The 13,160-nt window shown below is 37.7% G+C and overlaps 1 protein-coding gene across 2 annotated transcripts in view; it reads left to right on the forward strand.

Annotated features, from left to right (window-relative positions):
- Positions 1–4,294: 4,294 nt before the first annotated feature.
- LOC121869306 (thyrostimulin beta-5 subunit-like) overlaps positions 4,295–13,160 on the forward strand; it is a 93,893-nt gene continuing 85,027 nt past the window's right edge. For both annotated transcript variants that reach the window (XM_042370556.1, XM_042370557.1), the window contains exon 1: positions 4,295–4,478. The gene's annotated coding sequence lies outside the window, so the exon portion shown is untranslated. The remainder of the gene's footprint in view (positions 4,479–13,160) is intronic.

Raw genomic sequence — 13,160 nt, forward strand, 5'->3', positions numbered from 1 at the left:
TAGGCCCGCTGCAGTTTCCTCCATTCTTATGTTCTTATGTGTGATCTAGGTCCCAGTCTTTCTTTCCTCGGGTGATTTCTAGAGTAAACTACAAGTGTGTCATATCCCTACTATGGGAGTTCCCTGCTTTGTTCTTGCTCTCTCTCTCTCTCTCTCTCTCTTTATATATATATATATATATATATATATATATATATATATATATATATATATATATATATATATATATATATATATATATATATATATATATATATATATATGTAGAAATATATATATATAGATATATATATATAAATCACACGGGAAAATGGAAACAACGGAGCACCTTAGCTTTTGTCTTTATTCAAGACATCTTCAGAGGCAACTGGATTACATGGACAGAGAGAGGCTTAAATATACAGGGTGACCTTAAAAACATGAGTTCAGGTCATAATGATGTCATCCACTAATCCACACACCAACACACACGTAGAGGAGCTTAAGAGAAGGGGGGTGACGTGACGTGACTAGTCAGGTCAGGTAAAAAATAAGGGACCCACAAAACAACTATCTTACATCTAAATCAAAGGTTTTCAAAGCATTTTTAACCTTGAACTGACCATCACTAAGGTTTATTGATTTTAATTCCTTAATCAAACTAGCTTCAACCAGAAGTCTTTCTGTGACACAAGATGATTTAAATACTTCAAAGCTTTTTTCCCAAGCAATGGGGTGATTATTATTCCTAACATGAACGAACAAGGCACTGCTTTCAGATGCTGTTCTGATATTATACTTATATTGTTTGATTCGGAGCTGCAGTGTTTTTCCTGTCTGTCCTACATAATTACAATTACATTTGCTACATGGAATACAATAAACACTTCCATTTACATTCAAACTTGGGCTATTCCTTATTAACATATTGGTAATGGTTGAGTCATACTTGAAAACAACATTAATATTTAGAAGCTTGAGGGACCGAACTAACGGGACAAATTCATTACGATAGGGCAGTCAAAATATTCTTAAGTGTAGGAACTTGTCTTGTTTGAGAGGAATGAAAGGATTTTTTAGCCCTTTTAAAACAACGATCAACAAACACAGAAGGGTACCCGAGTTTCTGTGCAATGGAACGAATGTGTTCAATTCATCGTCAATAAATTCAGGGTCACAAATACGCAGACATCTTAAGAACATAACAGAAAAACTTTTTGGTAGATTCAAGGTGATTCGATAAAAAGTGAATGAAACTGTCTACCTGTGTGGGCTTTCTATATACCTTAAATTTATAGTTTTGGCCATTTCTCATGATAAGCATATCAAGGAATGGAAGGGATCCATTTATTTCTCTTTCAATTTTGAATGTGATACTTGGGACAATATTATTAAGCTTGTCTAGAAATTCCAATGGGTCACTGTTTCTAGGCCAAAGACAAAGAACATCATCTACATATCTATACCATGGAGGAATAAAGTCCACTATATTGGGTAGCAATCTAGACTCAAAAAACTCCATATAAATACAGGCTAGAGGAGCAGAAAGACAATTGCCCATGCCAAATATTTGCTTGTAGAACTTCCCATTTGCTCTAAACACATTGTCAGTTACGCATAACTCTATCAATTTCAGGAAAGTATCATGTTCAATAGTTAAATCTAACAGTTGTAATTTATCTTTAAGAAATGAAAGTAAGTCTTTCACAGGTACTCTAGTGAACAGTGAATTTACATCAAAACTTATTAATTCGCAAGGTTCATTGTGTTTCTTGAGTTTATCAATTAAATCACTGCTATTGTGTATATGTGAATTAGATATTTGGCCTGTAAGAGGGGATAGCATCTTTACCAGCCACTTGGATAATTTGTAAGTAACAGAACCCACAGCACTCACGATAGGACGCAATGGATTGTTAAGCTTGTGTGTTTTGATCAATCCATACATATAAGGTAAAGTGGGATTGATTTGAGAGAGCTGTTTGATGAGATCGGGGTTCTTTTTCAATAACATCTTCATTTTGGAATTAGATAAATTATTAATATTTTCCAGGGGATCTTTCGTAAGCTCACAATACGTGCTTTCATCACTAACTAATGAATTCATCTTATCATTGTAGTCACTTTTATCCAAAATAACAATAGCATTAGACTTATCAGCCTTGGTAATATGGATACTCTTATTTCTTTTCAAGTTTATCAAGGCTGTTTCAAATCTTTTTGGAATGTTTGAAACAAATTTCCTATTTAAAACACTATGTATACAGCCTTTAGCTATGGAAATATCTTCATTTGTAACATCTGACGACTTATTCTTTTCCAGGTTGATTATACCTTTAGCAATAGTAAGCGGATTAACACACCGTTGAGTGATAGAAAACTTCCTACCAAAACCAAGAACAAGTTTCTCATTTGTCTGTAGATCATAAGATGATAAGTTTATGAACAAATTTGGATCACTCAATGTGGTCCAGTAACTCTCGTCAAACAGAGCATTAAATTTGGCATTTAACCTTCTTTTTTGGGCTTTGTCAGTTTCACTAAGAAGTTGATATACAAAATCACGAATGATGTGCCACTTATCAACACAAACACTGTTTTGCATAAGTATTTTACACTGAACACTGTGTTTGAAGGCTAATTTCACACTATCACTTGAACTCTTGATAAGGGAATCTAGCAACACCTTATCCAACTCAGAGAATGCTTGATTGTCCAGATTTCGTAGTCTACTTGGAAGACAGGACTTGGGAACAATTTTATCATCTCTGCAATCTTTCAAAAACTTCAACTTGTTTTTGAGACTATGAGCCTTCAGCAAACTCTTCTTGTAGTTACGGTAGATGGGGCGAAGATGAGGATGTTGTTGACAGATTAAGGACACAGCGTAAGAGAGACGTGTAAGTTCCATATATATATATATCATGTAGATCCACAATGAAAAGCGTGGATAGGATAAATCTTGATAAAATCACACAGGGAAAAAGGAAACAAAGGAGCACCTTAGCTTTCGTCTTTATTCAAGACGAGAGAAGCTTAAGTACACAGGGTGACCTTACTAAACAGGAGGTCAGGTCATAAACATGACATCCACTAATCCGCAAACCAACACCACCACAAACACTAAAGGAGCTTAAAAGAAAGGGCGACGTAACTAGTCATGCTAAGTCAGGTAAAAAATATGGGACCCACTAATCATCTATCCTACATTAGAGAATTGCATTCTTTAAACCTTAGTGATGGTCAGTACAAAACTGATAATATGTTACGCAAATTTATTTGTCAGTGGCCCAAGGTTAAAAATGCTTTGAAAGCATGTAAGGTAGATGTAGGATAGATGATTAGTGGTTCTCATATTTTTTACCTGATTTGACATGACTAGTTATGTCGCCCTTTCTTATAAGTTCTTCTTATGTTTGCTGTGTAGTTGGTGTCTGGATTAGTGGATGTCATGTTTTTTGAACTGACCTTATGGTTAGTCAGGTCACCCTGTGTACATAAGCTCTCTATCAGTCTTTGTAATTAAGTTACCTCTGAAGATGTCTTGAATAAAGACGAAAGCTAAAGTTCTCCATTGTTTCTCTTTCCCTGTGTGATTTTATCAATATATATATATATATATATATATATATATATATATATATATATATATATATATATATATATATATATATATATATATATATATATATATATATATATATATATATATATATATATATATATATATATATATATATATATATATATATACAACTCTTCAGCAACTCATAAATTAAGACATTATTGAAGAAACACGTTAAATTAAAACACTTCAATCAGGAAGATAAAAACAAATTATGAAAGAAGTTGTCAAGTTGTCCAACCGAATTTTTAACGAAAAAGCTACAGCAATATATAACATATACTATAACTATTGACGAAGAAATTGCTTAATATGAATACAGTATATAATCTTACGTGACTAGGCATTCTGAATTTCTAGCACCACAAATCAATGAGAAGCTCGGTGAACATTCCATTCACATTAACTGATACATATAACAAACAAAAGTTTTATATAATATCTTGTATGGTAATGAGTACATATATTCTCACATTCAAATTTTATCCAGACTACATTAGTATATTAAAACGAATTCCTAGAAACCCACACATGCGTGTTTCAACTCCCCGCCAACGTAAACTCCGCCTACTTTGACGTCATAGAGTGGGCGCCTCATGTAACGCCACGCTGGCCAATCAGAGACGATCTCTGGGCTAGTGGCGCCTCTGGTTGGCGGGGAGAAATTTCATTGAGAACTCTGCTGGGTTGCCTACCCCGTGTAGCATGTAGCAGTTAGAGCAGATCACCGTCACCAGGTTTGAGGTCCGGAGGGGAAGAGCCACCGAGTTACAGCTCCCCTGACACGACTCACAGGAGGTAGTAAGATCGAAGGCTACACTAGACTTCTCAGGCGGCGGACTACCATCACATCAACGCTCCATTACCCATCAAGGTAAGTTGCCGCGCCAAACACTTCACTCTCGTTTACGATAGACCAAGTACACTCACATGCGTGCACAATCTTTCAAAGGATTATGGAATGTGAGGTGAAGCGTTTTGTAAATGACAAAATCTTACGTAAGAATTGTACTGTATTAATAACACAAATACACAAAATAAATACCTGTACAAACGTAAACTGTGAATTCAATGTTTGGATACAATACGTAAATACATCAAACCGACACAACAGTTAACTAAGACATTGGTCATCGTAACGGAAAATAATAATATGAACGTAGAGGAATGACAGGAAGAGAACCTAACAAGGGTATGAGCTTCAAGTAAATATTTTTAATGTGTCGAGTTGTTAGAATTACCGCGCCGTGAGTGCTTACAAGGTGTACAATACTAGGTAGGAAGTGTTAGGCAGTGTTGGATGGTGTTAGGCAGTGTCGAGCGGTGTCAGATGGTGCAGGGTGGTGTCAGTTGGTGAAGGGTGGTGTCAGGTAGTGTTGGGTGGTGTCAGGTAGTGTTGGGTGGTGTCAGATGGTGCTGGGTGGTGTCAGGTAGTGTTGGGTGGTGTCAGATGGTGCTGGGTGGTGTCAGGTAGTGTTGGGTGGTGTCAGATGGTGAAGGGTGGTGTCAGGTAGTGTTGGGTGGTGTCAGATGGTGCTGGGTGAGGTGTGTCAGATGGTGAAGGGTGGTGTCAGGTGGTGTTGGGTGGGGTGTCAGGTAGTGCTGGGTGAGAGGTGTCAGGTGTGCTGGGTGGGGTGTCCAGTTGGTGAAGGTGGTGTCGGTGGTGGCGGGTGGTGTCAGATGGTGCTGGGTGGAGGTGTCAGTTGGTGAAGGGTGGGTGTCAAGATAGTGTTGGGTGGTGTCAGATGGTGAGGTGGTGTCAGGTAGTGTTTGGGTGGTGTCAGGTAGTGCCAGGTGGTGTCAGATGGTGAAGGGTGGTGTCAGGCTAGTGTTGGGTGGTGTCAGGTAGTGCTGGGTGGTGTCCAGTGTTTCATTTGGTGTGGTATGTTGGATAGTGTTAGACGGTGTTGGATAGTGTTAGACGGTGTTGGATAGTGTTAGACGGTGTTGAATGGTGTCAGATGGTACAGGTCTTCAGGTCATGTTTCAACTCCTGTACTGTATAATTCACTATACATGTACTGGTTTAGGAGTATAATGACAGTGTTTATCCATTTTTTGTCGTCTCGAGTTTTATTATATAAGTTAACGAGGCTCCGTAAGTCTTTGCTCAATGATGATTTGCTGACCAGACGTAAGAGGGTAATTGTTCGTCATGTGGTGGTGGTGGGGGGGTTGTGGGTGAGGGATGTGTGGGAGGTGGGAGAATGTGACACCTTCGTTACGCTGAATTACTTCTCAACTGTAGATGTGTAAAAGTGTTAAGTGTCTCCTTTAAACTTCGCCGCAAACGTATCAGCTAAAAATGGCGGCCTATTTACTCAGGGACCTTACCGTTATATGCTTATTAGGTGAGCATGAATGTTAGTTGCCCGTATTATTAACATCAACTTGAAAGCTTCATACCTTAAACTTTTCCCTTAAATGAAGATACGAGAACGCATCTGTCATATCAGCTTTAGTGTAAAGATAGCGTCCAAAATGGTCACGACATTACACTGCGACTCTTTCTTTCCCCCAATAGGAAAAAAAATATATTTTCTTAAGAACTTTTGAAAATCCTCCACTGTGTCGTAATTTAAGCCAATTAGATACATCACCAGTTCAGGGGAAGATATAATGTACTAACCATTGAGAACTTACCATTGTGTCGTACCTTAGGTGAAGAACTAAGATACATTTTTGTTCGTCTGATTAGTGTGAGAATTAAACGGAGTACTTTAAGTGGACGAGATTCGCTCTCACTTCCGGTTAAGATGGAAGTCTTTTGTACAAACCTTCGTGAATTAGAAGATAAGTTTGTCCGCGTGGGCGGGAGTTGGAAAGTTCAGTGATTTGTTTGAATGTTAATGTGAGGGAAAAACATAACAGTAAGTTATTTTTGTTTATTATTCCTCGCAACGTCTTGATGATAGGAAGGTGATGGGAGGTATCAGTCGTGGCGTGGGTTTTTTGTTTGTTTGTTTACGTCTTTATGTCGCTGTATTTGTGTGTGTTGAGGCTAGAATTATGGATGGATGGGTGGTGGCAGGGAGTGTGTGGGAGTGGATGTTGAGGAGGGCAGTGGTGTGACTGGTAGATAGTTAGTTAGTAGTTTATTGACAAAAGTATAAATACAAAGAATTCAAAATACATTTGTCCAACAAAATATTTTAAATCAAAACATAATATGTAAGGGACAATTTCAAACTTAACTATAGATTCCTAGTACCTCATGTACATAATTACATACAAGAGGTATGGATAGTCAGGAGGAGCGAAGATAGCCATGGAAGGAGGAAGTGATATGGTGGTATGGATGGACATCTAGGAACAACGTAGATCTGTTTAGGGATGAGGATAAGGGAGGGGTGATGTGGAGGAAAACCTGAGATATAAGCTGAAGTGAAAAGTTTATGGAGGCCGTGTATAATTTTTACTAATATCTTGAATTAGAATATCCGCCTATCCTGACTAACCTACAATGTCTTTTTCCTCGTGAAAATTTTTTTTCAAAGATGTTTCATTGTATACAACGCTACCAGAAGTATGAGTAATGCGCCAACACAGCTATAACCAAATTTTATATTCATCCTTCTTTTGTCCTTGCGTGGTAAATAGGTAAGGACGATATCGGTCTCGTAAACAAATATTTACGTGTGAGAGAGAGAGAGAGAGAGAGAGAGAGAGAGAGAGAGAGAGAGAGAGAAATACATGAATAAACAGGAATAAAACAAATAGAAACATTGCATGAGTGAAAATTTTATTCATTTAATGACAATGATGAATAGGAAATGTTTACTGCTACATTAGTGTCGGACCTGAGCAACACGCCCAGAGGATGTGGTCAGCTGGTGCGTTTTAGCTCGTCATGGGCACGGGGATGTTATAATGTGATACTCTGTGTGTGTGTGTGTATGTATGTATGTACGTATGTGTGGCTGAAATGAAACTCGTAGCTTAAATCAACAAGATTAACCCATAGGCCTATTTAAATTTTCCAAAATGTTTCTAAATTTATGTTCACTCTTTATTCGTTTCTAGAATATATCAGACTAAAGCATTATATAGCTACAGAATATGCCTATATGAGTTTAAACCTATGATCTATTTTTTTGTCAACCATATATTAAATACTCAGCGATTCTGCTCATGTTATATATATTTTTTCAAACTAATTATAAATATTAATTGACTGACTGATGGCTTAATTGAATTGGAGACTAAAGAATTTTAATGCATGACTGACTAACTGATTGTCTGTAACAACTTTGTGTACAGTCTGTAGTGAAGTATTGTATGCCCAATTCTTGTCTAACCTTACTGTATATGGTGATGCATCATTTATATCTAGTAAACAATGAAATTAACTACACCACCTTCAGGATTCAACACTGCAGTGAAAAAAAAGCGTGTTTCAGATTTTACATAATGCGGGTTTAGAACCAAAGAAATGTGTAAAAACTAATGTTATACGTTAGAAAAGTTTTAGTTTTACGTAATCTGGATTTATCTCAGCATATATATATATATATATATATATATATATATATATATATATATATATATATATATTTTATATATATATATATTTTATATATATATATATATATATATATATATATATATATATATATATATATATATATATATATACCCAATCTTTGTTTTACTTTTGATTAATTTTGGTTGACGTAATGCTGATTTAACGCCAGTATTTTACGTATTATAGTCATTGCTTTCCTTGTGATAGGTTTCAGGTTTACGTAATGCGGGTTTAACTCCGTTTGCCAATTTCCAGGTTTACCTGATGCGATTTTTTACTAAATTTATGACGTAGCAAAGAAATTTTTATCTCCTGACGTTATTGGTTTCTACAGACACCAGAGAAGAACTTGTCGTTTCAAACTCCCTTTAAAGACCCTCCATGGATCACTGGTACATTTTGATATCGACCGTCACTTGGTACCTGAGACACCACCAGCAGTGACGCAGGTAGAGAGGGCGACCTATTTACATGGTAGAGGGAAGCTGGGGCGAAGTTTGTCCCCAAATTCTGCTACCTCACGGAATTGGTTTCGGATTCAATTTCGGTGGGTTTTGAGGGAGACCGAACTAGGACATGGCGAAGGTAGGGGTGAGAAGGAGGAGGAGGATGAAGAGAGAAACGTAGGAGGAATACAGGGAGAGGATGCTACAACATAAGAAAAGAAAGATTAGGAAGAAGAGCGCACGAGGGGAGGAAGAGACTAGGAAGAAGAGCAATAAGAAACGAAGAGATTTGGAGGTCGAGCGGAAAAAGATAAATTCAGCGGTGAAGGGAAAGGAGAAATCAGGAAGGAGAGAAGAAGGAAAGGTAGAAATTATGAGGGGGGGGGGAGATTTGGGTGAATAGGGAAAGGCGAGAAAAGGGAGATGAGGAGGGAAAGAGAAATAAAGAGAGGAGTGATTGGTGGTGAGTTGGGGAACTGAAGGAGGAAAAGTGAATAGAGGTAGTGGAGAGGAGAGAACGAGAAAAAAGGGATGGAAGGAATAAATGGGGAGAAATAAGAGATAAAATGGAAAAAAGGAAGGAACAAAGACTAATGCAAAGCAAACAAGTGTACTCTATTAATAATAATAATAGTAATAATAAGAGTAACAATAATCATAAAATAGTAATAATACGCCCACACACTGTATGCCTCCTCCACACACACACATATTACACCTTTTAACAAGTGTTATATTATGCAAGTGTGTGTGTGTGTGTTTTAAGCGTCGATGTTTACATGAGAGTGAGAGATTCTGGTTAATGAGACACCCATAAGTCTAAATAGAAATGGAGAACGACACGAAAACATGGGTTACATCCTCTCTCTCTCTCTCTCTCTCTCTCTCTCTCTCTCTTTTCTACCATCAGTCTTATTTTAGCCATGACAGTCAGTCTATCACTGGCTAGGTCAGCACTGAGGTGATTCTTCTCTATTACGAAGCTGGACCCCTTGTATCTGAGAGAGAGAGAGAGAGAGAGAGAGAGAGAGAGTAGATATGTATGTGTTTTGGAGAGATAGGGAGAGATAAAGAGAAAGTGTGTGTGTGTGTGTGTGTGTGTGTGTGTGTGTGCACCACACACACACACACACACACACACACACACGGACATCTCCCCACACACACCATGGTAGTTGAGAAGTCTACAAGAAGTCGTGGTTTTTATTTACATTTGAACGATCTACAAAAATATAAACACGAGCGAGCGAGGAGTGGTCTTGTAACACCTCCTCACTTGTTTATCTCTCTGTTGGTATCTTTCTATCTATTTATTCGTATATCTATATGTCTGTGTAATCTGTTTATACCTCTGACGCCAATATCTCCTGCTCTCTCTCTATCCATCCATAGTTTCATCTATTCATCCACCATATACTGTATACCTAGAGGTTTATGCATAAATTATTCGCAGCTATAGCCAATGAACTGTATAGTTACCGTGGATACACTTTGTACATAATTATTTACGTCAGTAGGACTGAGATAGTTACTCCTGGTCTAACACCGACAGGCAAAGTCGACAGTCTGGGTCCGGATTCACAGTTTATATGTCAATTCTTTTCTTGTTATTGGTGTCAAAATGTGAACTTACTGCAATTTTTGAGCTATAACGTAGGTGATATGGTTAGATGTGTTCTAACATCTCTACCAACAATTTAGGATTAACTTACGAACTGTGGGAATTCTAGGTTTAAGAATATGTCAGTTATTTTTAAAGTGAAACGCAGCTACTTAAGGTAGAGTCTCAGTGTAATTTTGAGGCCATGTTGGACGTTTTTTTCGAGTTGGATGTTAGTTTAGCCAATGAGATGTGGTCTGATATCTTCAGTTACTTGAAAATTTGAACGTGTGAACCTTTGAAAATCCATTGTCAGGTAGACACCAGTCAGTTTGAGCGAGACGTTTAATTAATGTAGAGTTTCAGTATAATAGTGAGGCCATTTTAAATTATTTTGTGTTTTAGCTTAAATGAGCCAATTGAATGTGATATCACAATTCTAACCACAAAGACAAACTGATGTAAGAGCCATGGAGCATCTAGATCACGCCAGGCAATGTTTATGGGAAAATGGTCTCATTCCCTTAATGTAATCTCGCTGTACTCTGAGGCCCAGGGCTGTGAAGGAGTGTAGGGGGGAGAGGCTTACTGTGAGAGAGTTCAGTAAAGAGACGAGTGAAACGTTGAGGCAGAGGGAGTTAAGTTGAGGAGTTGTGATGTATTTTTATGGGAGGTATAAATAGAGAGACTAAATGAACTGTTGTGAGGTATTGATGTAGAGACTCTAAATGAACTGTTGTGAGGTATTGCTGTAGAGACTCTAAATGAACTGTTGTGAGGTATTGATGTAGAGACTCTAAATGAACTGTTGTGAGGTATTGATGTAGAGACTCTAAATAAACTGTTGTGAGGTATTGATGTAGAGACTCTAAATAAACTGTTGTGAGGTATTGATGTAGAGACTCTAAATAAACTGTTGTGAGGTATTGATGTAGAGACTCTAAATAAACTGTTGTGAGGTATTGATGTAGAGACTCTAAATAAACTGTTGTGAGGTATTGATGTAGAGACTCTAAATAAACTGAACTGTTGTGAGGTATTGATGTAGAGACTCTAAATGAACTCTAAATGAACTGTTGTGAGGTATTGATGTAGAGACTCTAAATGAACTGTTGTGAGGTATTGATGTAGAGACTCTAAATAAACTGTTGTGAGGTATTGATGTAGAGACTCTAAATGAACTGTTGTGAGGTATTGATGTAGAGACTCTAAATAAACTGTTGTGAGGTATTGATGTAGAGACTCTAAATGAACTGTTGTGAGGTATTGATGTAGAGACTCTAAATAAACTGTTGTGAGGTATTGATGTAGAGACTCTAAATAAACTGTTGTGAGGTATTGATGTAGAGACTCTAAATAAACTGTTGTGAGGTATTGATGTAGAGACTCTAAATGAACTGTTGTGAGGTATTGATGTAGAGACTCTAAATGAACTGTTGTGAGGTATTGATGTAGAGACTCTAAATGAACTGTTGTGAGGTATTGATGTAGAGACTCTAAATAAACTGTTGTGAGGTATTGATGTAGAGACTCTAAATGAACTGTTGTGAGGTATTGATGTAGAGACTCTAAATAAACTGTTGTGAGGTATTGATGTAGAGACTCTAAATAAACTGTTGTGAGGTATTGATGTAGAGACTCTAAATGAACTGTTGTGAGGTATTGATGTAGAGACTCTAAATGAACTGTTGTGAGGTATTGATGTAGAGACTCTAAATGAACTGTTGTGAGGTATTGATGTAGAGACTCTAAATGAACTGTTGTGAGGTATTGATGTAGAGACTCTAAATAAACTGTTGTGAGGTATTGATGTAGAGACTCTAAATGAACTGTTGTGAGGTATTGATGTAGAGACTCTAAATAAACTGTTGTGAGGTATTGATGTAGAGACTCTAAATAAACTGTTGTGAGGTATTGATGTAGAGACTCTAAATAAACTGTTGTGAGGTATTGATGTAGAGACTCTAAATAAACTGTTGTGAGGTATTGATGTAGAGAGACTAAATAAACTGTTGTGAGGTATTGATGTAGATACTCTAAATAAACTGTTGTGAGGTATTGATGTAGAAAGACTAAATGAACTGTTGTGACTAATTGCAAGGTTATGAGGTCAATTTTGAGAGGGCATTGTAAGGTGCAATAGCTATACCTGCTCACATGCACCGGGTTACACTCCACAATCTTAATTGTTGTTGTTACACAAAATATGATCCCTCAATTCTTTTTTACTTCCAACCCATATCACATCTCTTTACTCTCTATTTTTACTGCTAAACAAAACCATAACATCATTCCCTTCTTAATTTGAGCACCAGTAGTCATTCACCACCACGTCATTCACTATCATACCATCTCTAGACCACTACGTTATTCACTATCATGCCATCCCTACATCACCATGTCATTCACTATCATGCCATCCCTACACCACGTCTTTCACTATCATGTCATCCCTACATCACCATGTCATTCACTATCATGCCATCCCTACACCACGTCTTTTACTATCATGCCATCCCTACATCACCACGTCATTCACTATCATGCCATCCCTACACCACCACGTCTTTCACTATCATGCCATCCCTACACCATCACGTCATTCACTATCATGCCATCCCTACACCGCCACGTCTTTCAATATCATGCCATCCCTACATCACCGCGTCATTCACTATCATTTTATCCCTACACTACCACGTCATTCACTATCATATGCCATCCCTACGTCACCACGTCATTCACTATCATGCCATCCCTACGTCACCACGTCATTCACTATCATGCCATCCCTACACCACTACGTCATTCACTCCATGCCATTCCTACACCTCCACGTCTTTCACTATCATGCCATCCCTACACCACCACGTCATTCACTATCATGCCATCCCTACACCACCACGTCATTCACTATCATGCCATCCCTACACCACCACGTCATTCACTCTCATGCCATCCCTACACCACCACGTCATTCACTAT

This window comes from Homarus americanus, unplaced genomic scaffold (assembly GCF_018991925.1).
Source record: "Homarus americanus isolate GMGI-L3 unplaced genomic scaffold, GMGI_Hamer_2.0 scaffold36734, whole genome shotgun sequence".
Classification (NCBI taxonomy): domain Eukaryota; kingdom Metazoa; phylum Arthropoda; class Malacostraca; order Decapoda; family Nephropidae; genus Homarus; species Homarus americanus.